General features: G+C 41.5%; 1 protein-coding gene and 2 long non-coding RNA genes across 3 annotated transcripts in view; all 3 read right to left on the bottom strand.

Moving 5' to 3' along the window:
- LOC307122625 overlaps positions 1–27575 on the bottom strand; it is a 505212-nt gene that overhangs the window by 314384 nt on the left and 163253 nt on the right. The gene's annotated exons all lie outside the window — the stretch shown is intronic.
- The window catches only part of LOC307122623 (adhesion G protein-coupled receptor L3), a 307023-nt gene that overhangs the window by 174426 nt on the left and 105022 nt on the right, over positions 1–27575 (bottom strand). The window lies entirely within an intron of this gene.
- On the bottom strand, positions 21527–25595 carry LOC307122624. Its single transcript, XR_013816071.1, has 7 exons — positions 24307–25595; positions 23643–23716; positions 23355–23402; positions 23188–23271; positions 22832–23037; positions 22505–22664; positions 21527–22406 (listed from the first exon to the last, which is right to left on the bottom strand). It is a non-coding gene; the product is annotated as an uncharacterized lncRNA (long non-coding RNA).

The raw sequence follows: 27575 nt of genomic DNA, 5'->3' as shown, positions 1-27575 counted from the left end.
TGAGAAACACTGAATCAGACCAAATGCAAAACTGTCTGAGATCTACATCTGGAAACCTTTAATAATGCGTGTACTATTCACTAATAGATTCAGCCTTGAGCGGTGTGTGTGTGTGTGTGTGTGTGTGTGTGTGTGTGTGTGTGTGTGTGTGTGTGTGTGTGTGTGTGTGTGTGTGTGTGTGTGTGTGTGTGTGTGTGTGTGTGTCTGTGAATGAGAAGAGAGAGAGAGAGAGAGAGAGAGAGAGAGAGAGAGAGAGAGAGAGAGAGAGAGAGAGAGAGAGAGACATTATAGACTTTCTTATGTTCGGTTTCTCGTCTGATGGTGTCACCCTGAAGGTTAGCAGCACTATCATCATAATGATGTCATTTAAAATGCTGACAGCTCATTGGCTGGGTTATTGATTGGGCTTCACTGGATGTTTAAAATGGGAATTAGATTATGAATATCATTACTGTTAAAGTGCTAAAGGGGTTTGCGAGCACTTAGCCGATACACTGATGCTATAAGATCTAATTACCTGGCAGATAAAAAAGGATACATAATATTTATAGGCTTGAACAGACAAACTCAACGTACGCATGAAGCGTGTTTGCACGCAGAGACAAATTCAACAACAAATGCTGCTGTATTTGAAGCAAAATTACACACGTTTGGTCAAATTCAGGATGACTGAATTAAAAGCATTTAAACATGCATGTTTTAGAAATTCTCTCTGTCTCGCATTATTGCATAATCAGCAAACCTGCATATCAGTGCGTGTGTTTTGACGTGCAATCTTTACGTCCATTTTGTAAACCTTACATGTAAAGTTATTAAGCACAATGACATTAAGGTCAAAAATTGTTTCAATAAAAAGTGATTGATTTTTCTCTTGTAAATGAAAACCAGAGAAAAACATAATTTCAAGTCTTTTTGTCTCAACATATTTTTATCGTTATAAGTATTTTCATTTTCAAGAATTTAATGACTGATTTACTACAAGTACATTTTCAGACAGAAACACAGTACTTTTTTTTTAATTAGTGTAGCCTTTCCAGTAATATAACTTTTTTCAATGGATCGCGCACATTATCGCAATCTGAAGCAATAATGAAACCTCTCTCTCTCTCTCTCTCTCTCTCTCTCTCTCTCGCTCTCTCGCTCTCTCGCTCTCTCGCTCTCTCTCTCTCTCTCTCTCTCTCTCTAGTCGCATTGAGAGATTAATTTTAATGAATCAGTTCCTTTGGACTGTTCAATAGTTTCCCCCGAAGTCCCTTCAAAGCATTTTATGATTTTTTTTTAAGCTAAATAAATATTTAATGATATAAACACGCTGTTCATTTCTAATTTCTATTCAGTTATGTAAATTAGGATGTTTGTTTGTTTTATTACTATTTACTGTCATTTCAAGTGTTAGCTCATTTGCATGTGTTTGCAAGTATGATGCTGTCTGCCTAATTGAGTTTAGGCGTGCCTGATAAATGCGCCCTTTGAATTTTTAAATCATTTAATTGTATATAGTTTGAAAATGCATTATATTTAAAAAATAATTGTTCCCCCTTAAGACTTTTAGTCCATCTCTGGTTTGAGATCATCTATAATGACTAGTGCAACATTTTTTAAAATAAAATAAAATAAATAATAAAACATTGATTGATGGCATCTTGTTGCACTCATCATCATCCTCCAATAAAATGCTTTGTAAAATGAGAATGTCACATGATGACACAGCACCAGAAGAAGAGCATTATAACACACATGAACTGAAATGAGGGTAAACGCTACGAGAAAACATGAGCCCACCACAGCACCATCTCCGCCACATACATAACATTTCCTCCAATAACATATAATATTACCAAACACACAGTGTGTTTGACTTTTAAATATCACTGTAACACAAAGCCAGTGTCAAAATGTATGATGGTTTAAATTGAGAAAATGTTAAACATGTTGCGAGGCAACCGACATTAAGATGCTATACGGGGTGAAAGAAACACGTCTTTACCTTTCTGTTCCACCTCTATTTTTAGGCATGGAGGAGAAAAAAAACAGAGACAAAGAGAGAATATCAGAGCAATAAAATAACGATTGAACATTTTCTTCTTTTCCGGAACAACCTGAGGATAAAAGAAACAATAAGCATCTGTTCTCGGGTGCAAACTGTGTCATTTTTGCCTGTCCTTTATGATTGTTGCTTGTCAGATTGTGTGACATGACTGTCAGACTCTATGATACACATCTTAACCAATTAACTCAAACTCAGACAAGATTCCCAAAACTTGTCTCAGATTTGTCTCAAAATTTGTATAGTGTGCACCCGACTAAACACAAGAAATAAAACATTTGCGTACCAGCAAACCATCCAGCAGAGTCCTGTGGAGAAACAAAAGCACTAATCATAGATGTGTGTGTGTGTGTGTGTGTGTGTGTGTGTGTGTGTGTGTGCGTGCGTGCGTGCGTGCGTGCGTGCGTGCGTGCGTGCGTGCGTGCGTGTGTGTGTGTGTGTGTGTGTGTGTGTGTGTGTGTGTGTGTGTGTGTTTTGTGCATGTGTGTCTAAGGAAGGAGTAAATGAATAAGACAGTGAGTTATAAAAGAGAATTCAGCAATGACAGGCATTAAATCAGTGAGACGCACACTGATGACACAACATTCATCACATAAATATGTGTATGAAACAACAGTCATACAGTAATTTGTTAATGTGTGTGTGAGGTTTACTTAACTAAAATACAGGGAACAACAATAACTTCGGTCAGAGAAATCTCTCAAAACCTCTGTTTTCAACCTCTATTTCAAATAAATGCTGTTCTTTTGAATCTTCTATTCATCAAAGAATCCTGAAACATGTGTCAGTTTCCACGAAATGAAGCAGCACAACGGTTTTCAACATTAATAATAAGAAGAAATGTTTCTTGAAAAGCAAATCAGCATCATGTGACACTAAAGACTGGAAATTCTGTTTTGCATCACAGGAACATTTAACAATATATTCAAATATAAAACTTATTTTAAATGGTAATTTATACAAAATACTGTTAATTAACATAACATTTTACAAAATACTATTTTTTTTAATTGTATTAATTATAAATATTATGGTGTGCAAAAGAGGCTTTTATCAAAAACAATATTTGACAGTGACAAACTTTGATAAACACTGGCTAAATGTTTTATGGGGACTTTCCATAGACATAATGATTTTTATACTGTAAAAACTGTATCTTCTATCGCCCCACAGTAACCCTACCCCTAAACCTACCCATCACACAAAACTTTCTGCATTTTTACATTTTCAAAAAACATCACTTGGTATGATTCATAAGCTGTTTTTGTTCCTCATGGGGAGCAAAAAATGTCCCTACAAGGTCATGTATTTTGGATATCGCCGTCTTTGTGGGGACATTTTGTCCACCTCAACTTAGGGTTTACCTGAGCCACACACACAAACACACACACACACACACACACACACACACACACACACACACACACACACACACACACACACACACACACACACACACACACACACACACAATGGATACATGTGTGTTTATGTGCAAGTATGCATGATCTGTCCTATAATCTTTTATTTCGATAAAACAGGATTAACCAGATTACCATCAAAAAAACAACAACAAAAAAACAGAGCACTCTCTCCTAGAGAACCTTGTTCCAAAGTGTCCAATGTTGTCCACATTGGTAACAACCTTTTAAGGCAGAACCCTACACTCAAAATTTTTTTTTAAATGGGTTTCCATAAGAACCCTAGCATTCTTGACTCAATTTTAATGGAAATGATTGTATAAAAGTGTGGCGTTTATTGGGTTATTTGCATTTTTCTGTTTAACAAAATAAAATAAAACAAAATTAATGAATTAAGACTAAATCCATAAAATTATCCAATGGTGGAACTCCTAAAACAGGGGTATCAAACTCAGTCCTGGAGTAAGACCTTGATCAGCTGGTTCAGGTGTTTAATTGGGGTTGGAGCTGAACTCTGTGGGACAGTGGCCCTCCAGGAGCAGGACTGGACACCCGTGTTCTAAAAGGTTCTATACATGAACATAGGTTCTTTTTGAGTCCTGCAGACTATAGCTTCAATCCTAATTAAATGCACCTGAGGCCTTTTCCATAAAACAAGTTTACCAAACAAGCCAGGTTTATTTCCCTTAGTCTGACTCATTGTCAGTTGATTTGTTTCCATAAAGCAAATTTAACAAGCTCTGCCATTTTGGCAACTTAAGCTGGAGTTCCTCAAACACTGACCGACAGGAACGCAATGATATTACCACTGACTCTCTCACTTACCATTATTTGATTAGCTTCTATTTATGTTTCATTCATAAATGTGCTCATGTTGGCACGAGGCAATGTGGGCGGAGCTTATTGACATAAGGTGTCAGAAAACCCCTAAAACTGAAAGGTCACCATAGCAAGGACCAGCAGGTTGCCATGGACACCACTCTGCTGCCATGGATACCAGCTGGGTTTCACTGTCCAAGAGAAATCATGTAATTGTGAGACAAGGTCATTTCTATACCACACACACAATCATCTCAAACCAGTGGCCAGCAAAACGATTAGATATTCAAAAACTGAATGAAAGAGATTATTTTTAGGAGGTGTGACTGAGACAAAAAGAAGAAGAAAAAAAAAAAAAACACACTACACAAATTCAATATGAAACGTGTGATGAGGCCACGCCCACAAGCTGTGATGTCATACACAAGCTTTAACATCAGGGTGTCTTGTGACAAAGAAGTTCACTAGCTTAGTTTTAAAAAGTGTCCTTATTATGAAATGATCTGATCTGAATGTAATGTTTTTGGAAATTGAATTGCATGTTAATTGCAAATACATGAAAAAGTAGAATAGTTATAGATTTATTTTAAATGTATATTCAAATGTATTTTAAGTATAATTTCATAATTACACTGTTGATCCTGCAGTTCAATGGTTTTATATATTTACTATTTGACCGTTTGCTATATATATAATAATTAAAAAAAGTTGCAATACAAAATATATTAACCTTGAAGATCATATTGCATAAAATATTAGTTTTTAAATTAAATTACATTTTAATTTAAGCATTTATGGTAAACTAAAAGACAGTATTGAAATATTTTTGTAATTACACATTTACGATATTATATTATTATGATAATATATAAAATATTATAAAAATATAATCAAGTAATTGACGTGCTTTGTCAGTTTGTTAGCTGCATGTTAGTCAATGCATCAAAAAAGTATGACAAATGATTATTAAAAACAATGATTTAATATGTACTTTAACGTTTAATTTGTGCACTTTATAAAGTGAACTTAAGTGTGTTAAGAAAAAGTCATAAAATACTATCTTTAAGTACACTTAAATGGCCTTTTATTTCATTATTATTAAGTATTTTACAATAATTGCATCACATTCAATGCGATTAAGTGCACAAGAGATGAGACTGACAGTGAAGTTATTTCAGGCAATACTATTTTATTTAGCACATTCTGGGCTGAAATATTCTTGGCTCATGAGCGACGCACCTACTGTCATCCTGTCCCACCACCTGTCATATAGACACTTTTTATCATCCAATCAATTCTAGATGGATAAAATGTATCTTTGAATATGCTGCTTCACTCTGAAATATATCACATTATGAAAGTAAAATGTGAATGGCATTTCACACATATTTTCAGTCGGTGCTAAACGGCTGATTAGAAATGAGTTTTGTCTCCTGATTTCAGCAAAATGTATTAAGAGCCATTTTCTAGTTGTCAGATAAAGTCCAAACTAGCAACAGCCTTAAACTCGGATTAAACCGTCTGCTATTTGACCTCTAAGGTGGCGGGGCAATGTTATTGTGGCCTGTCTTTATGCAGTGAATTATGAATGAATCGAAATGTGCGTGTAGCTGATAAGAGTAAACATATTAGAGCATGTCACCACAGATGATTTAGTGACTACAGGCTACAGGTGTCTCACTGGCTGAGCTGAGCAGACACACACACACGCGCGCGTCAGAGTGAATCCAGCACATTTCCTCAAGTGTCCAGGTGTCCTCCATCACTACAGGCAAGTATATCACTTGAACCATGCCAATGCATCAATCACCAAGGCAACCGTGTTACAACTAGCATGTCAATACATGGCAATCATTTCTGACTCACAGAGGGAGAGAGAGACAGAGAGGTCATGACAGCTGTCAACAACATGTGCAGAAAAAGAAATTCAATCAAATCAAAGAAATAAGTAATTATACCATGTTTAAAGCCTATTTATTTATTTCACATTATTATTATTATTATTTGCATGCAGACATTATCCTCATGACAATTAAGCAAATTTCAGAAGTAAAAATGTATTTATTTATTACATATTATTATTAATAATAATTACAAATGTATAATAGTAATAACAATTATTTTATATTTGAAAATCAACAAACAACAAATAAAACAAGCAGCTCTATGCACTTTTTTAAGCATCATTCTATTCTCTGGCATTTCCTTGACCGTCGTCAATAGCAACGCATTTTAACAGCGCACATCCATGTATCACAACGGACGCGCTCTCGTTTCATTCAAACTTGCGTCTTCTGTCTCTGTTTTCGATTGTATTGAAAATAAAATCAGAGGACTTTACTATTAATACTACTATAGTTATTACTATAATTTCTTGTGGTCATCTTGTCTGGACGATTGTTTTGTACACTGTACAAAATGGGTTTATAAACAGGTACGAATTAAAAGATTAATCTCAATTCAATATGTCCCCGTAATTATTTATGTGGTAAAGAAAATCTGTGTAATAAGTGTACAATGAATATACATTATCTCTCAAATGTCATTTCCCAGACGTAGTTTTCGTATTGAGGTCAAAGTCCACTTGCCTTACGTTCGCAGATTTAAAGTGCCCCCCCCCCATTAGGCCGCGTGTCCACCAAAGGATAGGCGCACTAGGCACTCCGCTGAAAACGATACTCGGTTACTTAATGTAACCTCGGTTCTCTCTAGAAGAGGGAACGAGTATTGCGTAAGTTCCTTACGCTACGGGAAAGTATTCTTTCTTCGAGATTTCTGAAAAACCCAAAATTATCCTTAATTTTGTAACATTGTCAACGCAGTGCGGCAGCCTGGCAGACCATAGCAGGCTATTCCAGCGTGCTATTGGCTGCTCTGCTGGCAACTGCAGCAGCCTATCGGTGAGCCCGCGTGACGTGGTGACCAATGAGGGCGCTTCGCGCCCACCTGGCTTCATTTGCCTACAGGTGGGGCGTGGCCACGTGTATATAAGCAGGGCTCACGGGCTGCATATTCGGTTTTCGTAGTTCTGAAGCGTAAAAGCCCGCGGGGCGCACGGCAAGGAACGCAATACTCGTTCCCTCTTCTAGAGAGAACCGAGGTTACATTAAGTAACCGAGTATCGTTCTCTAACGAGAGGTTCTCTCGTATTGCGTAAGTTCCTTACGCTACGGGAACATATTGTCAACGCCGTGCGCGCCTCGCATACAGCATATGTATCCCAGGGAACCGGGGAAAAAAACACTGCTCGGGCAGGGTGGCCGGTAAAGAAAACGGGCCACCACATATACAGACACTTCATTCGAACTGACGGGTGGTTACGACGGGTGGTTACAACACCCTGTCCCATGAATGAGGGAACGGCACCTGCCGGTCTCCTTCAAATTCACCACACCTTGTCTCATGAATGAGGGAGCGGCAACGCCGGTCGCCTTCAAATTCACAATATCTTGTTATATGAGTGAGGTAACGGCACCACCGGTCAACTTCAAACTCACAACAGCTCGTCTCGTAAATGAGGGAACGGCACCGCCGGTCTCCTTCAAATTCACATGAGCCTAGTACCGAACTTACTACCAGTATGTGAGCTATGTCTGCGCAGAACCACTGGGCAGAACCAACAGCCCTATTGAACTGATAACACTTTCGCCTGTAAGGCAGGAACTTCCAGATTGTAAAATCTCACGAAAGTAGACGGGGAGGCCCAGCCTGCCGCCATACAGATATCGTGGATGGAAATCCCTCTGGCCCAAGCCCACGAAGAGGCCATGCCTCTGGTGGAGTGTGCTCTGACACCTAGCGGGCACTGCAGGTGTTTGGAAGCGTATGCAGTTGCAATCGCGTCCACTATCCACCTGGACAGGGTCTGTTTCGAGGAGGCGAGACCCTTAGTGCGCCCACCAAACGAAACAAATAGCTGCTCAGAACGCCTGAAGGCGGCGGAGCGTGTGACATAAACCCTCAATGCCCTGACAGGGCAGAGGATATTGCCACCGTCCCCCTCATCGGATGCTGGCAGAGCCGAGAGGGAGATAATCTGCGCCCTGAAGGGAGTGCCGATCGCTTTGGGGACATAACCATGCCTCGGTCTGAGAATGACCTTAGAGTCATTAGGACCGAACTCCATACACGTCGGGCTCACTGAGAGCGCGTGTAGATCCCCCACGCGTTTCACTGAAGCCAGAGCTATCAGAAACACGGTTTTTAGCGAAAGGAACCTTGGTTCCACAGTCTCGAGCGGTTCAAAGGGATGAGCCTTCAGGGCCTCTAGGACCAAGGCCAGATCCCATATAGGAACCGACGGGGGCCACGGGGGATTCATCCGTCTGGCTCCTCTGAGGAAACGGATGATGAGCTCGTTCCTTCCTAGCGTGCTACCTAGCGTCGTCTGAGCGAACGCTGCTATAGCCGCCACATACACTTTGAGCGTGGAAGGGGACCTGCCCAATTCCAAAAGCTCTTGGAGGAAGGAGAGCACCCGCTGGACCCCACATTGCTGTGGGTCCAATCCCTTGGAAACACACCACTTAGTGAACACCGACCACTTAGAACTATATAACCGCCTCGTCGAGGGGGCTCTAGAGTGTGAAATCGTGTTCATAACCCCTTCGGGCAGGTCAACGGGTATCCGTTGGTCACCCATACATGCAGAGACCATCGCTCTGGATGGGGATGCCAAACTGACCCTCCTGCTTGAGAGAGAAGGTCTGCTCTCAGCGGAACTGGCCAGGGGGGTGAGTGCGACAGCTTCACCAGCTCTGGGTACCAAATCTGGTTCTCCCAGCGCGGTGCTATAAGGAGCACCGGGCGGCGCGTTTCCCTGATTTTCGCTATGACCTGGGGCAATAGGGAAATCGGCGGGAAAGCATACAGCGGGAGGCTGGGCCAAGTTTGGGACAGCGCATCTTCGCTTTTGGACAGAAACGTCGGGCAGCGGTCGTTCTCTTTTGTTGCAAAGAGGTCGAGCTCCGCTCTGCCGAACAGGCGCCATACCAGCTGGACTGTCTGGGGGTGCAGGGACCATTCTCCTGGGAGAATGAGGCCCCTGGACAGCTTGTCCGGGCCCACATTGAGGTGGCCCGGCACGTGCGCAGCTCTCAGCGAGCGCAGCGAGCTGTGTGCCCACACGAGCAGGCGTTCTGTCAGATTGCCCAGACATCTGGACCTGACACCGCCCTGCCGGTTCACGTAGGACACCACTGTGGTATTGTCCAACCGGACTAACACGTGGTGTCCTCGTATAAGCGGGAGAAACTGCCTGAGCGCGTTCTCTACCGCTATCATCTCCAAACAGTTTATGTGTAGGAGTTTTTCCTCGCTCGACCAAAGGCCCGAGGCTGATCTGCCCTCGAAAACGGCGCCCCAACCCGTGGTGGAGGCGTCCGTCGAGATGACCTTGCGGTGTGAGATGGCTCCCATCGTCACTCCCCTCTGGTACCAGTCGGCTACTAACCAGGGCTCTAGGGCTGACACGCAGCCCTGAGTCACTCTGATCCTGAAGCCTCCGGACGCCCAGGCTCTGTGAGGCACTCGGGCGTTTAACCAGCATTGCAGCGGGGGCATGCGCATTAAGCCCAGCTGGAGCACAGCTGCAGCTGAGGCCAAACGTCCCAGCATCCTCTGAAAAAGCTTGAGAGGTGCGATTTTGCCCGGCCGGAAGTACGCAGCCATGCGCCGAACTTGGCGCGCGCGTTGGGGTGACAGGCGGGCTGACATTGCCACAGTGTCCAGAATCAAACCCAGAAATGAGGTTGATTGCGTGGGCACTAATGAGCTCTTGGTCCAATTGACCGTGAGCCCTAGGCTGTCCAGATGGCTGAGCAGCATTGCCCTGTGGGCGAGGAGCTCGGCCTCCGACTGCGCCAGGATGAGCAAATCGTCCAGATAGTTCAATACTCGCATCCCTCGATTTCTCAGAGGAGCGAGGGCCGCGTCCATGCACTTCGTAAATGTACGGGGTGCTAGTGACAGGCCGAACGGAAGGACGGTGTATTGATAAGCCTGGCCGTCGAAGGCGAATCGTAAGAATGGCCTGTGACGCGGCGTTATCTTGATTTGAAAATATGCATCTTTCAAATCTAGGGAGATTAGCCAGTCTCTCGGGCGAATATGCGCGAGGATCTGCTTGGTCATGAGCATCTTGAACGATCTTTTCATAAGAGCTTTGTTCAGATGCCTCAGATCCAGAATCGGTCTGAGCGACCCATCCCTTTTTGGCACGAGAAAATACCGGCTGTAAAAGCCTGACTTGCTCATAGAATGGGGAACCGGTTCTATAGCCCCTTTGCACAGCAGCGTGGCTATTTCTGCTCGAAGTAGATGTGCTACTTCCTCGCTCACTCTCGTCTCTGTACGCGCACAGAAGCGCGGAGGGCGGCGAGCGAGCTGCAGAGTGTAGCCGTGCTTCACTGTTTTCAGCACCCATTCTGATACACCTGGAATGGCTTCCCACGCTCTCGCGTGCGCCACACGGGATAGAACGGCCTCCGGGCTCGAAACGCCGCGCTTCGCGGGTTTGACGGCCTGTATAGGAGGGGCGGGCGCAGTGCGCACGCTCTCTGTGCTGTGGGCCAGCCGATCGCTCGCGATGGCTGGCCACCCTACACACTGCATCTCTGCCGCTTCGAGCGGGGAGTGGCTTGTGTGCGGCCCTACACTCATCGCTCCGGCCACCCTTGGCGGAAAACAAATGGTGTGTGGCGCGGCGCGTGGCGCCTGAGGCATAATGTTCGCGAAAATGTGTGAGCGCGTTTGAGCGGGCACAACTCTTACGCGTGGAACATGACCGGTTAAGAGTGGCTGTGTGACAGCGCGTGTGGTGGTTAGTCGTGGACGCAAACAAGCGGACACGTGACCTAACTCTAGCACTCGAGCGGCCGGTGGCCGCTTTATGTGAGTGGGGGACACGGGGTTTATAGTGCTTATGTGCAGGGGTGAACACAGAAAAGTGGGCACATTTACTGCATTTGAAACACATACGCCGTGAGCCGTGCAACCAGAAATAATGCAACTTTTGTGATTTCTCTTGTTCGCCGTAAAAACGGCGGTTATTGACAGGCGAGAAGGCGTTTTTGCCGGCTCGTTGGCTGCGTGAAATCCATCTGCAGCAGCCACAGTGGTGGGGGCTGACAGGAAAGAGAGTTTTGACGGTGGTCCGGCCGCGGCGGGACTTAACCGTCGTTTCTTGCCTCTGGCTAGGAGGACTTTGGAGGCTCTGGCTTCAGCGCGATCCTAGGCCGGGGGCCCCGAGGTGGAGGCGGCTTACCACGGCTGGAAGAGCGCGATCTGGGGCGGCCGCTCGGTCTTCGCTGAGACGAAGGGGGCCGCGCTGGGCGCTGCGCAGAGCTCGTTGCTGGCTGGTCACGAGGACGGCGAGCAACGGAGCTATTGCTAGCGCCGGGGCGTCGAGGCAGGAAAAGATTCATGGCCTGCGTCGTTTTCTGCACTTCGGAGAAACGGTCGATGATCCCCTTGACCGCTGGTCCGAAGAGCCCAGACGGAGAGAGCGGGGCATTTAGGAAGGCCGCACGCTCTGTTTCTCGCATGTCCGCGAGCGTGAGCCAGAGGTGGCGCTCAGCTACCGTGAGGGAGGCCATAGAGCGTCCGAGGGCCTGTGCTGCGGTCTTGGTGGCGCGAAGGGAGAGATCCGTCGCGCTTCGCAAATCCGTGATTAACTCAGCGTCACAGCTTTTCTCGTCCAGGTCGCGGAGGAGATTAGCTTGGAGGATTTGCAGCACGGCCATAGAGTGCAGAGCAGACGCAGCTTGACCGGAGGCAGCGAAAGCGCGGCCGATCAGCGATGACGTCACTCTGCAGGCCTTAGACGGGAGGGCAGCCTTTGAGCGCCAACCGGAAGGCGGGCAAAGGTGCGCTGCGACCGCCTCTTCCACCGGAGGGATAGCGTTGTAGCCTTTCTCAGCCGCGCCGTCAACTTGTGAGAGCGTCGAAGAAGCCTGAGACGAGACCCTCGCGGAGAATGGCGCGTTCCAGGACTTTGCGAGCTCCTCGTGAAGCTCTGGCAGAAAGGGTGCAGTCCTGGAGGTGGGCGCACGGCGGCGACTGTTTAGGAAGCATCCGTCAAGTCGGTTCGGCGCTGCCACCTTGGGCGGGGCCCATTCGAGGCCTAGCTGCTCGACAGCCCGGGTGAGAAGGCGCAAAAGTTCGGCGTCCTCACCCGCTCGAGAGCGTCCGGAGCCCTGAAGAGGTCGCGGAAGACCAGTCCTCGCTGTCGGAAGCCATGATGGAGCAGCTGTCGGCGCGTTCCGCGGCCGCATCCGCCTCATCCCCGGAGGCGGCAACAGAAATGGCGGCCTGGGGTGGGGGCGGGGAAGGCGAGAGTGAAGCGGGCGGGAAAGGTTCCGGCGAGCTTCTCTCGGCGAACTACGGAGTCCGCTGCGAGCGGCGCTTCTTTCTGCGCGGCGTAGCAGGGACTGGAGGGATATCATCGTCGAACAGGACGAGTCGAGCCCGCAGGGTCGACATCGTCAGTTCTTCGCACTCCTGGCATCCGCTGGAATAGCCTGCTATGGTCTGCCAGGCTGCCGCACTGCGTTGACAATGTTACAAAATTAAGGATAATTTTGGGTTTTTCAGAAATCTCGAAGAAAGAATACTTTCCCGTAGCGTAAGGAACTTACGCAATACGAGAGAACCTCTCGTAAGAGAACGTCTCGCTGTGGGCGTTTGAGAGCATTTTGGCAGCGCAGCGGGGTTTTTTTCAGTTGAGGCTCTTTGCTTGTTATGATACGGAATATCCGCATAAGTGTTACTAGTATCTCATTTCACAGATCGTTTGTTTCTGTATTGATTCTATATAAAATGCTGATACAATGTAAAGTAGTTGCTCTGGCTCTTGTTTTAAATGATTTTGTTTTGTTATTGTACTGCTTGTTTTCCTCTGTTGACGGTGTACACGCAGACTGTGGCGGTTGGTCAGTGTTGTATTTGTCCCGCCCCTCCTCCACTGTGATTGGACGGCTGGGTGAAAAGTGACAATGATGAGCGCTGCGTTTTACTCAAAGTTGAACATTATTCAACTTTTGTAAAAGACAAAATATGACCACACCTCAGATTTGGTCCTTTTAAAAGGCTTAAAAATCTCCCGGCTCTGTCACTGCCTTCTGCCATTTCTTCTCATTCAAAAAACAACGTTGCGCGCTGTGCCTGTGCCAGACTGTTACATAACATAATGTGTTCAAATGTTTTGCTTATGAGTTTTTTTTCTCTCAATTATGACTGTCCTTAGATGTGTAGGATTACAAATTTAAAAAAGTACATTTATGTATTTATTTTGTATTTAGCATTTAAGGAATAGATAATAATTCTGGGGTTTTTTCCAGCAGGAGATTTCCTGCTGGGCCAGTTTTACAGTGAGCATTTGAGGTATAAAGGAAGATGGTTGAGTTTCCAGCAGGAGATTTCTGCCGGACCTGTTTTCAGACTCTCACCGTCGTTGCCTCTATGCGTTTGAATAGTTATGCTGATTAGGAGTATTGGTGATACTCTGTCTGGGCAGGTTTTCCCAAAACCTGTATATTTAATTAACATGCTTTGTTCAACCTCAATGTAAATCCCTCCCCCTTTGGAATGTATATAACCTATCAGGTATACTGTTAAATCAGACTGTTTTCGGACGACCTGCAGCACAGAGAGTTCTCATAAAAAGAATAACTTCTGTTTGATCCCAACGTCTCCTGGTCTACACTTCTGAGTTTTCCTACACTTTAGAAGATAAAAGTTCACAACAGATGTATTACAATTAAGAATGGAACGATTACCAATTTCACTATAAATCACGATAAAATGTACTGACGGTTAGTAATATCGTTTAAAATGTAATTATCATTAAAACCGCGTTTGATTATCACGATTTTGAAAACTTGCGCTAAATCCTGTCCAGTCAACTTTTTCATTTTCATGCTTCTGTTCCTGAATTTTTATTCCTAAAGCTCAATGGAAAAACATGATGCTAGCGACGCCAAGGTCGTGCTTTGTTTCCACAAACACAAACTGAAAATGTACCTTGAATAACGGTATGCACTGCTTCAGATAAAGCGTAAGCCTTATGCAAAATGTAATTTCTTTTTTATTTCTTTTGTGCTGAAATGTGACCCAGACATTTGGTGAGATTCACCCGTCTCAGACACAGGAGACCCTGACAGCACTTAAAAATCTAAAAATGAATAGATGCCGTGATGGTGGTGATTGTGTTTGATTGCTGGAGAGCGTCTGAAGTGTGTGTGTTAAAGGGAAATTAAGTGCTTTGGGACTGTGATTTCCATCGAACCGCAGGATCAACAATTAACGCTTGACACCGGCTCTTTACAAAGTCAAACACACAAACATGGACTATGGAGAACGACTACAATGAGAAATGCAAATGCTAATATTGCTGCATCCATTGGCAGGAACTTCCTGTTGGAACCGTTTGCAATTAAATGAAAATGCATTATAGTTTATGTTTATATTTAATGCAATTAGTTGAAGTTGTTTTTGCAAGTACATCTATATATGTCATTTCATAATTACTTCAATTGTCTTTGAAATATGGTTCAAATGTACTGCTAAATGTATTTATGTACTTATTTTATTTTACACATTTATAATGAAGTTGCAATTTAGTGCATGTAAAATATATTCTCTTTAAATCCAATATCGAATAATACACTGCAGTTAAAATGACTATCATATAAAAGTTATTTGCATGTGCTTTAGTATCACATTAAAATAAGTGTACTTCTTTAAAGGACTCGACTGGAACTCATTTCAATCATTTTAATAACTTACAGACACACTGGATCACTAGAAATCAAAATATGTTTGTGTTTGTAGTACATAGAAAACATTTGGCTGATTATAGATTAGTGAACTAATAAACAATTCACACGGAGACACAATGAATGACTGTCTGCCCGTCTTGAAAATACTTACATTTTAGTTTAGATCAAGTTTGCTAGATGCGGCTAAATGCACAAATATATCTAGCTGCTGTCTGAACTGAAGAGAGACAGTCCAGTCGACACGAAACATAACCGGTCAATCTCACTCTTCACACTTGATCAAAACCACACAGAAACAGCAGTCAGGTGTATAAAATCCCCTCACACACACTGGCAGAACATGTTCAACAGCAGGTGTGAGCTAGAGGCGTTGATGCGTGAATAATCTCTCTGAATTAAAATTGAAAATGGTTTGCTAATAACTAAAACTAACTAGATTAACAAGGTTAAAAGCGTTACTATAGCAGTGATTTGACATAAACACATTACCCTGCCTCTCCACGAAAAGAAACAAAATAGGGTCTGAAATTTTGTTTTTCTTCTTTTCCTACAAATGATCAGTGTCAACCATCAACCTCAGGAAATCAAACTAAATATAACATAAGCAGTTTTATTTTCTATTTATTCACTTTGTTATGAGGTCTGCAGTTGTTGCTATTAAAGGGACATGTCTACAGATTGATTTTATGAGATATGATTATGATAACGATACGATATATAAGATATGAGCTATGATTGATATGATACATGAGATATCAGATGATTGATATATGTGATATGATGATATATATGATATGACTGACATGACAATATATGAGATGATAGATATGATATATGATATGATTGATTTGATATTACAATACAATACGTGATATAAGAATATGATATGAAGCAGCACAACTGTTTTCAACATTGCTGATAATATTAATGTTTCTTGAGCAGCAAATCAGCATATTAGAATGTTTTATGCTATAATTAATTATATATATGATTGATATGCGATATGAGATATGATTGATGATATGTGATGTGATATAATATATATGATATGATATAATATATGACTGACATAACATGATATGATAGATATGATATATATTATGATATGATCCTATATGATATGATATATGACATGACATGATATAAGAATGACATGATATGAAGCAGCACAACTGTTTTCAACATTGCTAATAATAATAAATGTTTCTTGAGCAGCAAATCAGCATATTAGAATGTTTTATACTATAATTAATTCTATATATGATTGATATATGATATATGATATATGAGATATCAGATATGATTGATATGATATGAGATATGATTGATATGATATGATATATGATATGATATGATATGTGGTATGATATATATGATATGATATATGACTGACATGACATGGCATGACAAGATATATGACATGATAGATATGATATTATGATATGATGCTATATGATATTATATATTACATGATATGATATATGACATGACATGATATTAATTATATATATGATTGATATGATATGATATATCAAATATGATTGATATGATATGATATATGATATGATATGATATGTGGTATGATACAGTATATATAATATGATATGATATATGACTGACATGACATGGCATGACATGATAGATATGATATTATGATATGATGCTATATGATATGATATATTACATGATTTGATATATGACATGACATGATATAAGAATTATATGATATGAAGCAGCACAACTGTTTTCAACATTGATAATAATAATAAATGTTTCTTGATCAGCAAATCAGCATATTAGAATGTTTTATACTATAATTAATTATAAATTCAACAGACGTCAAAATTACGTACTTGAATTCTAATTGTTTGATATATTCTACAGGTCACTGAGATGGGACAGGCTAAAATCACCATTTTATGTGCTTAAAACTTTTCAAAGCTTTTGCTAATTTTATACTAGATAATCATTTTAGATACATATCTAATAGTTTTCGCAACAACAACAACAACAGGATTGATACCTCTACTGCCTTAAAATAATTGGACACCAAAGTGCACCATATTCTTGAAAAAAAGCGATCTGTGCCCGAGTAATTGTGTTAAAACGCTGACTCGACTTCTGTTCTGGCCACATTTCCTCTTCAGGGTCAAAATTCAGACAATCAGACGAAACGTGGGACTCATTAGGGTCTCGTTGATTCAATTACTGACCTAAAAACAACCTAAATTAATAAACCCACAAGGCTATCGTTTCGGTCTCTGTATATCCATAATCTGATACTGATTTTTTCCACATCCTCTGTGGGCAGTTGGATCGAAAAGCTTTGAGAAGAGCCAAGCCGTTTGGAAAGGAGATTTAGATTATTTCCGCGAGCTGCTTGTGGGCGCAATCTGTTTTCCAGCGTGGCGGTCTTCAGCGCTGTCCACATTGATTATATTCTGTGATTTTGGGGCGAAAGCCCAGCGGACGCTTATTTGGAGGCTCTGATCTTCTCCAAATCTCCTCTGAACCTCTCAGCGCAGCTTGGCAGGTCACAGGAGGGCCGGGTGAACACGCCCAGAAACAAGCCGATGTCTTGGCTCTGGTTTTAATCGGATTCAAACCCGACCGATACCTGTAATAACCTGCGTATGATAAACACCTGATGGCATCCAGATACTGCCAAGACCAATTAACTGCCGTTCAGCATCAGGGTAATTAACTGCTGATCGGTTGCACATCATGCAGCTGCATGCGAGCAAAAGGTCGGTGGACGCCAATATGACCAACCTACGCTCGGATCGCATGCTCTGATTGGACAACACTCAACAAGGCGGTGTTGTGCAAACAGTGGGTCGTCCTGGTAACACTGCGACAGGTAAATGAGCATGCGCTCCTAGATTGAGCACAGGTGTTGTTTGTTAAAAGGCCGATGATGGCGAATCGTCTGGCAAGACTACAGAACATTGCATGCGAACAGCACAGAGCGATATCAGCTTATGCACGGAAGATTGATTACGGCGAGAGAAAGACGCAGGTGCAAAAAAACCTGCCAAAACAATCAGCTCTCATTCTATTGCCCTCATAAAGGCCAGAATCCATAAAGCGATTCTCTCTGTGCAGACACACAAAAGACAAAGGGCCGCATCTGAACACACACAAGCACAATGCATGCTGGGCCAGCCATTCTCTTCAGTCCTGCTGAAACGGCATTATTGGGAACTGGATTTAAGGCAAAAGTAATTAAGCGCTAATTAAATATCTGTGGTACACCTGGTAAAGAGTCTGAACAGACCATTGGCTCGATATCAGCAGTCAATGTGAAGACAGCCGTTATTTGTCCCTCGCTCACCATGGAACAGCTTCCATTTTTTAGATTTTAATTAGTTTACTACTGCTTAGAAACACACTAAAACAGAAGTTTACGTAAGATTGCTCTGCACATTAAACTGGCAAACAAGTATTTAAAAGGGGTCCAATAATGCCCTTTTCACAAGATGTAATATAAGTAACCCAGAATGTGTGTGAAGTTTCAGCTCAAAATACCCCACGCATTATTTATTATAGGATGTTTTGAAGCAAAAATAAAAATTTGCTGTTTTCGTGTGTGCCTCTTTAAATGCAAATGAGTTGCTGATGCTCCCCACCCCCTTTTCAGAATAGGGAAGAGCCTTTACAGCTCGGGCTAGTTTGGATAAACAACAACAACTGCGAGTAGAATTCGCAAAGATGGATAAATACCAACTGTTTGATTTTCAGAACATGCAAGTACCACACCTTATATTTTGTGAATGTACGCAAATCGCATTTGTGAATGTGCTGGTTAGGACGCTTTATGGTGGCTAAACTTACCATTGTCTCAGTATTCACAAAGATCAGAGCTATGTCATTAGTTTTATTTTTAAAGGCCGACTGAAGTGCCAGATCATACAACATCTCCCCCATGTCGCTTTGAAATACAGCATTCTGTGCAGAATTCAAATGGGTCCGATATGTTTTGTTGTCTGCGCCGACTCGTGAATATGATCCGCACTGCTTTCTCGTGTCTCTAGTCAACGGCTCTGCTCTAGACTATGTGTGTGTGCTGCGGCGGTGCGCGTGAAACTATTGTGAAACCAGATTTCATTCGCCTCAACTGAAAGCATATTTACACTGTATGAAACGTTTCCTATCGCATATATAGTGCGCTATGTGCCATTCACCACGTAGAAAATAGTAAATGTGTGAACAGCTGACCGATTTCAGCCATAGCTTCAGCGTCTATTTATACCACTTGATTGGACAGAAGATGTGATGAGAAGATGAAGTCTGCGATGATGTCATCAAAATCTGTGATTTATTTTAACGTAAGTGAGAGACTGTAAGTTTTATAATGCTTATATCTCCTAAATGCGAATTTTGTCATTGTTTTGGAACACACCAGCTTACTCATAACCTTATGCTGCGTTCACACCAAACGTGAATAGAGCATCAGGAGCGAGTGATTTCAATGTTTAGTCAATGGAAAGGCGCGTTGACGCGCGTCTGGAGGTCCTGCGGCGCGTTAGACGCGATTCCGCCTTATTCGTGCGTCCAGTATGCTCAAATGATGCGAATTGGACGCGAATTGAGCGTCTTCCGCGAATGGTGTTTTTTGTGCATTCACGCGTTTGAAGCAAATTCGCGTCTGACGCCGAGTTGAAATTTTTTTACTTTGGTGTCAATTCACGCCGCGTTAACCAATCAGGAGCCTGCTTGCTGCTGTCACGTGGTAAAGTGACGTGATGAGAAACCCTGCATAATTTAACTATTGTGTCACAAAAGGTATTTTTAAGACTTTTTCAGGTGAAAATGTAGTTGTTTCAAACTCAATATGTGGTTTATTTATAGAGAGAACGCCTATTTAAAAAAATGTATCTTGTGTTTGTGGAGTTGTGAGATCCAGGCGATCACCGGGCGCTCAGCGCTCATTAACCCCGGCGATAGCAGCCTTTCCTCGGCTATTCCTTCTGACGTTTGCCGCTGGCTCTGATGTCCTGTAGTGGTTCATCTTGTGTGGATCTAATGGGCGATCTTTGGTGTCATAAATCTAAAATTTGTTGTCTGCCAAATCGTTTTGACGATGTTTTTGGCACATTCCGTTCACAAATGAAATTAATCCACTGCATCCTCAGTGGCTGAGATGCCAGGAGTTTATTATTACAGCAAAAAACAGAACAGTTATAATTTTTAAATAGATGAGACATTTTATGACTAGCTGCTCTATAGCGTTTCGACAGCATGGCAACAGCAATCTACTACAACAATGCAGGCTGTGCAACATGGCCTTTACCCCATTTGTTGCGTGTTCCGGGGGCAGTGTTTATGTAAATTTTAGGTTTTGTGATGTCCCCAACCCGGGAAGAAGCTTGTTGTAGTCCATACCAGCCGTTTGTTGTAGTCCTTAAAAAGCAATTTCTGTAAAGGAAAATATCTCCCTGTGCATTGATCTTTGAGCGTCGTAACGTTGCACACTAACTAAAGTTAAAAAAGTGAAATCACAATCAAGGACTCCTTTATATTCAGAAAGATTATACAATTGATTTGGAAACTGTATGAATTGATGATAGATGATGGTGAGAGTGTGTTTATGTGTGTGTGTGCTTCAAAAACTCTGCTGAAGAATTCAAGGTCGAACCTGAAATACATAATAATGCCACCATGAGCTCCAGACACCAACAGCAGTGTCCATCACTCAGGGTCAGCATGAACACAAAATCACCTTCACTGTCCCGGTGGGTTTTGTATTTGATGTGTAATGGGAGAGACGCTGGCTGTCAGTCAGACGCTCACTGGTGGTCTTCCTCAATGAATACTAACACGCGTCAAACTCTCTTATCAAACGCCTTCCCTACAGCAAACACATGATACCTACCACCACTCTCCACAGCAAAACACCAGAGGGCTTCACATTTGTCCACCTGACCAAATATCCTTCCCTGACTTCAGTATTTCTTTTCTTTTTCTTCAATCAAACCAAGGCCTGAACACAAAAGTTCAACTTTACTATATGAGAAAGTCATATATCAGTACAGATGTCTTCAATCCAGATAGAATATGTGGAATCTTATCAAATATGACATCACTTTCACCTGACCTCAGATGCCCTGCCCACTAGGTTTCAACCCAGATAGCAATGAGTCGGCGGACCACCGGCGGTGATCCGGCGGCTGTAGAAGCGTCAGAATTGCGTAATCGCAAACATGTTTGACGGCGCACCGCCGGCGGCAGCCGCTTTTTAAAAGCGGCAGCCGGCTTCCTACCGCCTTCGTACCGCCGCCGGCCCGCAGGCAAACCGCCGTTCCGCCGCCTTTATACCAGAAGGCGGCCCGGCGGAGGCAAACGCTTTTTTCGAACGATCTGCCTCCGCTTATTGTGTAATAAATAATATATATATTTATTTATTATTCATATATTTGTAACATGCAGTTTATGATGGATAATAATTGAACAAACCAGATAAATTCCCATTTGGCATTTTTATTCCACATTTCAAAGTACATTAACTGTCAATGATACAAGATAATATAAATTAAATATAACAGACAATAAATAAGCTTAAATAGGCCTATAAATAACAAAAAACATTTACTAAAGAACCTGCATGTTTCCAATTAAATTTTGGTTTAAAAAAAAAAAAAAACAGCCTTACAAGCAAATTATAACACTTACAATATTTGTTAATAACAAATAGGTCAGCTCTGGGATGAAAAGAATTACCATTAAATATTATATCAAATAATGAGGATATTTGGTACCAAAGAATGTGCAGGATACCAAATAAATCGAGGTATAACATCACATTTAACAAGCCATTTCTAACAATAGCATAAATGGTAATAATTTAGAGTAAAGCTCTGGAGAAGAATAGAACAGTAGTAGAACAGAACATTATAACAAGCCTGACTATGGGTTCTCCGGTTTTCCCCGACCTCCAGAATGAGGCAGCGCAAATTGGCTTATCTTCAGTGATTTCTTGTGCGCCTATATAAAGGACAAACAACCTCGCCATCCCATATCTATCCAAGGAGCTGCCTTCAAGGCAGGGTCACAGGGAATAAAAAAAAAGTAATTTCCACAGTGAACAGTGTGGATTGGGTGAGTGTAGCCTGAAACTTCTGGCTTCTTTAGGGGTCTTGATGTTACTGACTGCAGGATAAAGAAAGGGTTCCAGGTGTCAGTAGTCAGCCTAGGTGTAAGAGGTCGGCTGTGGGTCCCTCTCAGCTGTGCGGCGTCTTTTTCCACCTTCACGATCAGATGCTCCTTTCAGGTAACGCATAGCGCTAACCTGGACCGCCTCATCAGTGGCATCCTGGGTCGCCGGGTTCTTCCGGATGGCTCCTGTAGAAAATACAGATCTGTCATTCCATGTGAATGTCATAAGGCCACACACATCTACTTAAATATATAACAAATTTATATATTTATATATATATTACTTTGAACAATGGTCTTCAGGAACATGTCTCTAAAACATGCTTTATCCCCTACACCCGTCCAGGTTGTATTAATGGAAAGGTGATTAGAGAAGATACTCTAAAGCATTCGCCACACGGTTGTCTTTAGGTCCCTCCCACATTTGATTGCCAAAAACCGAAGCTGAAAATACAAAAAAGTGTTACAAATTACATATCTCTGAAGCTTCTCATACATAAATATAAAAATGTGACAGGCTGTGATTCAGACTGTAGAATATGCAGTGTACAATCTTAAATTTTACTTTTTAGATTACCCTACAGCATTATAAACAAAATCAGCACACTTACTGGAGCTCTTTATCCTGCCTCAAACTGTTGTCAAGCAACGCCAAATGGGTTGTCTAGGGGGAGTAACAGACCCCCTGGCAGGGATAACTCTCCAAAAGACACATTGGCACTGAAATGTTGCAGCATAGTGTCCATTTTGTTGTCCATGCTATGCACAACATCGCCAAACTCTCCAAGACGTCGCAGCATTAGGGTCTGATCTGCACCTACAGGGGTTCACAGAATAAAAGAATAAAGCAGTCAGTCCTGGTCCCTCAACTACTAAACTATGACATTTACAACTAGGTCTACTACATGTACAGGTGGCCCCAGTGGGAATTAAACCAACAACCACAGGTGTTGTTTGCAAGTTGTACCTGATTGCCCAGTACGAGCAAACGTCGTCAACATTGTCCCAACTTGCTTCACCTGCTCATGAAGTGAGCCGCTGTCATCCGAAGCTACAAAATGAAAGGCATTTGGTAATTTTGGACCTACATCACAGTCAAAAAAGTAAAATTTAAGAAAGAGTGCATGTTCTCACCTGCTCGTGCATTGCTTTCCCTCAGGGCTTGGTTCTCATTCTGGAAATCTACATAAAAAATATTTTATTTTAATTATATATATATATATATATATATATATATATATATATATATATATATATATATATATATATATATATATATATATATCAACAACTACAGGCACAATTTTCCATACTGTTAAAGTTTCCAACATCTGCAATTTCCTGTTTGTCCATCTCAACTCCTTTCAATATTCTTCTCCTTATAGCCCAGTAACTAGACATTGTGACTAACAATTTATTTACCTTGAAAGCCGAAACGATTGTCCAACAATAGGTCTCTTGGATGAAGATAACCGATTGTGCTCTGGTCAAGGTATCTGCAAGAAAATGTGAACAAAACCGCATTAACGTTAAATACAGAATATACAGTAGCTATGCTGTGGGGGGAAAAACTGGTCAGCCAAATGTGGAACAGTAAAATGTATTCATTCAGTGTAGTGATTCAAGTAAACTGCATTGTCCTCAAACATAATAAGTACAGCAGTTCAGAGAAATAACTCATAAATGACCTTAAATGCTAGAAGAACAGTAGCAACACAGCACATGTTAGCTAACACTTGCTAAAACTGACCTAACGTTAGCAGCATGCTTGTTCGGACTAACAAAATAATTTAAATAACCTATATACATCATTCTGTTTTGTTAGAAAACACCAAAAGTTAAACTTAAGTCTTTCTAGATGTAAAGCTTTGGCTAACTTACCTACAGTAGCTAGATACATTTTAACATGTAGAACATGCTTGAACTCAGTGTGTAAAAAAGGCGAAACAGCACGTGTTAGCTAACACTGTGTATTGTGCACTATATCAGCGTGCGTGTCTGAACAAACTAATTAAAACAACCTACCGGTATATACATCAAAAATGAACATAATATTGTGTGACACAAAAAGGAAACATGTACTTACTTAAACGCTCGTAGTCGAGGATATTTTCTGATCTCCTCTCTTCAAATACTAAAACCATGTGATGAGCGGCCGCTGTTGGTAAATCTGTATGTTTTACCGGTTTGTCTTCCGTCTTTTTTAAGTATACTGCCCCTCTCGGCCGGTGGAGGTACTTCTCTGTTTTTTTTATTTTATTTTTATTTAAATTAGTACATGTATAGACAAGTACAATACAAAAAGTACAATGAGAGAAAAATAAAAATAATAAAGCATTGTGGTACAGTTCCGAATATGTAGAACAAAGAATAACAACAAATGTAACACTGTATATAAAATAAATAATAAAAATAAGAATTCTGAGATAGAAAATACTTTATAATATTAAGGCAGTCACATGAAATTGAAAAGCTTTCAGGTTTCTGTTTTTGTAAGCTTTTTGTTTTGCGACCTCATGTTTGAGAGGGTTTCAAATATTGTAAAAATCAGCTTTATAAGAGGTAATATTAGAGGGCTTCTTTTGAGTTATTCTTGTCTTATGAATGTAGAATTTTTCCTAAATAATTAATAATATATTTTTGTTTTTCAGAAAAATATGGGTTTTGAAAACAAAGTAAAATGTCATGAAGTTAGTTCTAATTTTTTGTCATGTCTATTTTAAAGTCAGTCCAAAAAGAAATAGAAAAAAGGCCAATACAAAAATAAGTGTTATCCTAAAATGAACTTTCAAACTTTCTTAACCCTCCTATTATGCTAAAAAAAAAAAAAGTATTACATCCATTATGGGTCAAATTGACCAACACTGTTTAAACACACTCGACATGCAAATAATCAAGTGAAAATTTAAATGTAATTTCCTAAACCTAACCTTATCATGGAATCAAGAGTCAAGAATCTGTTATAAACCCTAATGGCTTTGGAGCAAAAAAAACTAATATTTGATATAATTCACATATAGGCTATTATGATTTTATAATCGCTTCAAATGTGAGAACTAGTTAAAATGCTGTCAGTTCCACTCTATTTCCCAACAAGCCAAACATAGCCAACGTGGCTGGTCGAATTTGAGAGTAGAAATCCTTGTATTTCACAGCGGCTTGCCGCCAGCCGGCCGCGGTCCATTAGGCGGAGGCAACCGCCAGAGAAAATGAAGCCGGCGGCCCGCCGGCTAGTCGGCCGCGGCATCTCGCAAGAAATGGGAGTGACGTATTCGGCGGCAAACGTTTCATCACCGCCAGCGGGACGCACCTATAGCCGACAGCTTAGGGCCGGCGGCAAAAAGAAGCCGTGCCGATATTTTTTGCTATCTGGGAAGAGTCCCACCCACCCCTATTCTCTGTGGATTTCAAAAGCTCCGCCCACTCTTTTCCTTATCTCTGAATCAGTTCATTATACTGCATACAACCTACTATTTTTTTTAAATATGCAACAAGAGTACAGATTATGAATCAATAAATATTTCCAACTTTGGCGTGCTACATTGTTGTCACATGCACTCATTATTGCATGTTTAATTCTGTAAACCTCTATTGCAGCTATCTTGCTTTTTACTCAAATTTAAAGTAAAAATGTTGCCATTCTCAGCAGCTCAATCTAACAACAAATCAAAGTTGACAAACACTCTTGTGCGATAGACTATTCAAAGGCACATTTAAGTAAATGCTATTCTGACCAAGCCCCGCCCTCTTCACTTCTCTCAGGCCAACACTCATTTCATGCACACTGCATACTGAATACAACTATTCTCAGAATAGTGTGTGAAACAGTATGCATTATGCAACACTGTTTGCACTGTTATGACGTGACCTCATTACATGTGTCACACGTTAAATGTTTAATTCAGTGAGTTTTATCCAGACATCTCACAAAAAAAAAGTTAATTTGCAATTTAATGTAATGTTGTGTACATTTTGAGCAACTTATTATCAGATGAGTCAAGAAAAACAAATTATGCCTGTTATCACCCAAAAAATGTCAAATCAAACACACTGTACTGTGGGATAACGCATATATTCCACACAGTCTATTCTGCACTATACCGCATACTCTAGCAAATTCAGTATCATGTACACCATCATTCAAAAGTTCAGGGTAAGTATTTTGTTTTTTAGATAAATACTGTTATTCAGTAAGGAAGTGTTAGTTCAAAAATTACAATGTTTCCAATTCAAAAATTCTGTCATTAATTACTCACCCTCATGCTGTCCCAAACCTGTAAGAGTTTTGATCACTTTATATGATGAACAGAATTGATTAAGCTTTTATTCATATATAAACATTGATCATTGAACATAAACAGAAGCTCAACCATACATGCTCAACACGTAAGACAGACCTCTTGTGAAAGCTCAAACGTGCTGCGTAACACACGAGAATGAACCTTATTGGTTCTTGTTGAAGCTCAAACATACTGCGTAACATGAGAATGAACCTCATTGGTTCTTGAGGAAGCTTAAACATGCTGCGTAACACGAGAATTAACCTCATTGGTTCTTGCTGAAGCTCAAACGTGCTGCGCAACAAGAGAATGAACCTCATTGGTTCTTACTGAAGCTCAAACGTGCTGCGTAACACGAGAATAAACTTCATTGGTTCCTGCTGAAGCTCAAACGTACTGCGTAACACGAGAATTAACCTCATTGGTTCTTGCGGAAGCTCAAACGTACTGCGTAATACGAGAACGAATTTCATTGGTTCTTGCTGAAGCTCAAACATGCTGCGTAACACGAGAATGAACCTCATTGGTTCTTGCGGAAGTTTAAACGTTCTGCGTAACAAGAGAATAAACTTCATTGGTTCCTGCTGAAGCACAAACGTACTGCGTAATACGAGAACGAACTTCATTGGTTCTTGCTGAAGCTCAAACATGCTGCGTAACACGAGAATGAACCTCATTGGTTCTTGCTGAAGCTCAAATGTGCTGCGTAACACGAGAATAAACTTCATTGGTTCCTGCTGAAGCTCAAACGTACTGCGTAATACGAGAATGAATTTCATTGGTTTTTGCTGAAGCTCAAACATGCTGCGTAACACGAGAATGAACCTCATTGGTTCTTGCTGAAGCTCAAACGTGCTGCGTAACAAGAGAATAAACTTCATTGGTTCCTGCTGAAGCTCAAACGTACTGCGTAATACGAGAACGAATTTCATTGGTTCTTGCTGAAGCTCAAACATGCTGCGTAACACGAGAATGAACCTCATTGGTTCTTGCTGAAGCTCAAACGTGCTGCGTAACAAGAGAATAAACTTCATTGGTTCCTGCTGAAGCTCAAACGTACTGCGTAATACGAGAA

Source organism: Gobio gobio, assembly GCF_949357685.1.
Source record: "Gobio gobio genome assembly, chromosome: 2".
Taxonomy (NCBI): domain Eukaryota; kingdom Metazoa; phylum Chordata; class Actinopteri; order Cypriniformes; family Gobionidae; genus Gobio; species Gobio gobio.
Note: the sequence above shows the minus strand (reverse complement) of the source record. Positions and strands in the feature narration are given on the sequence as shown.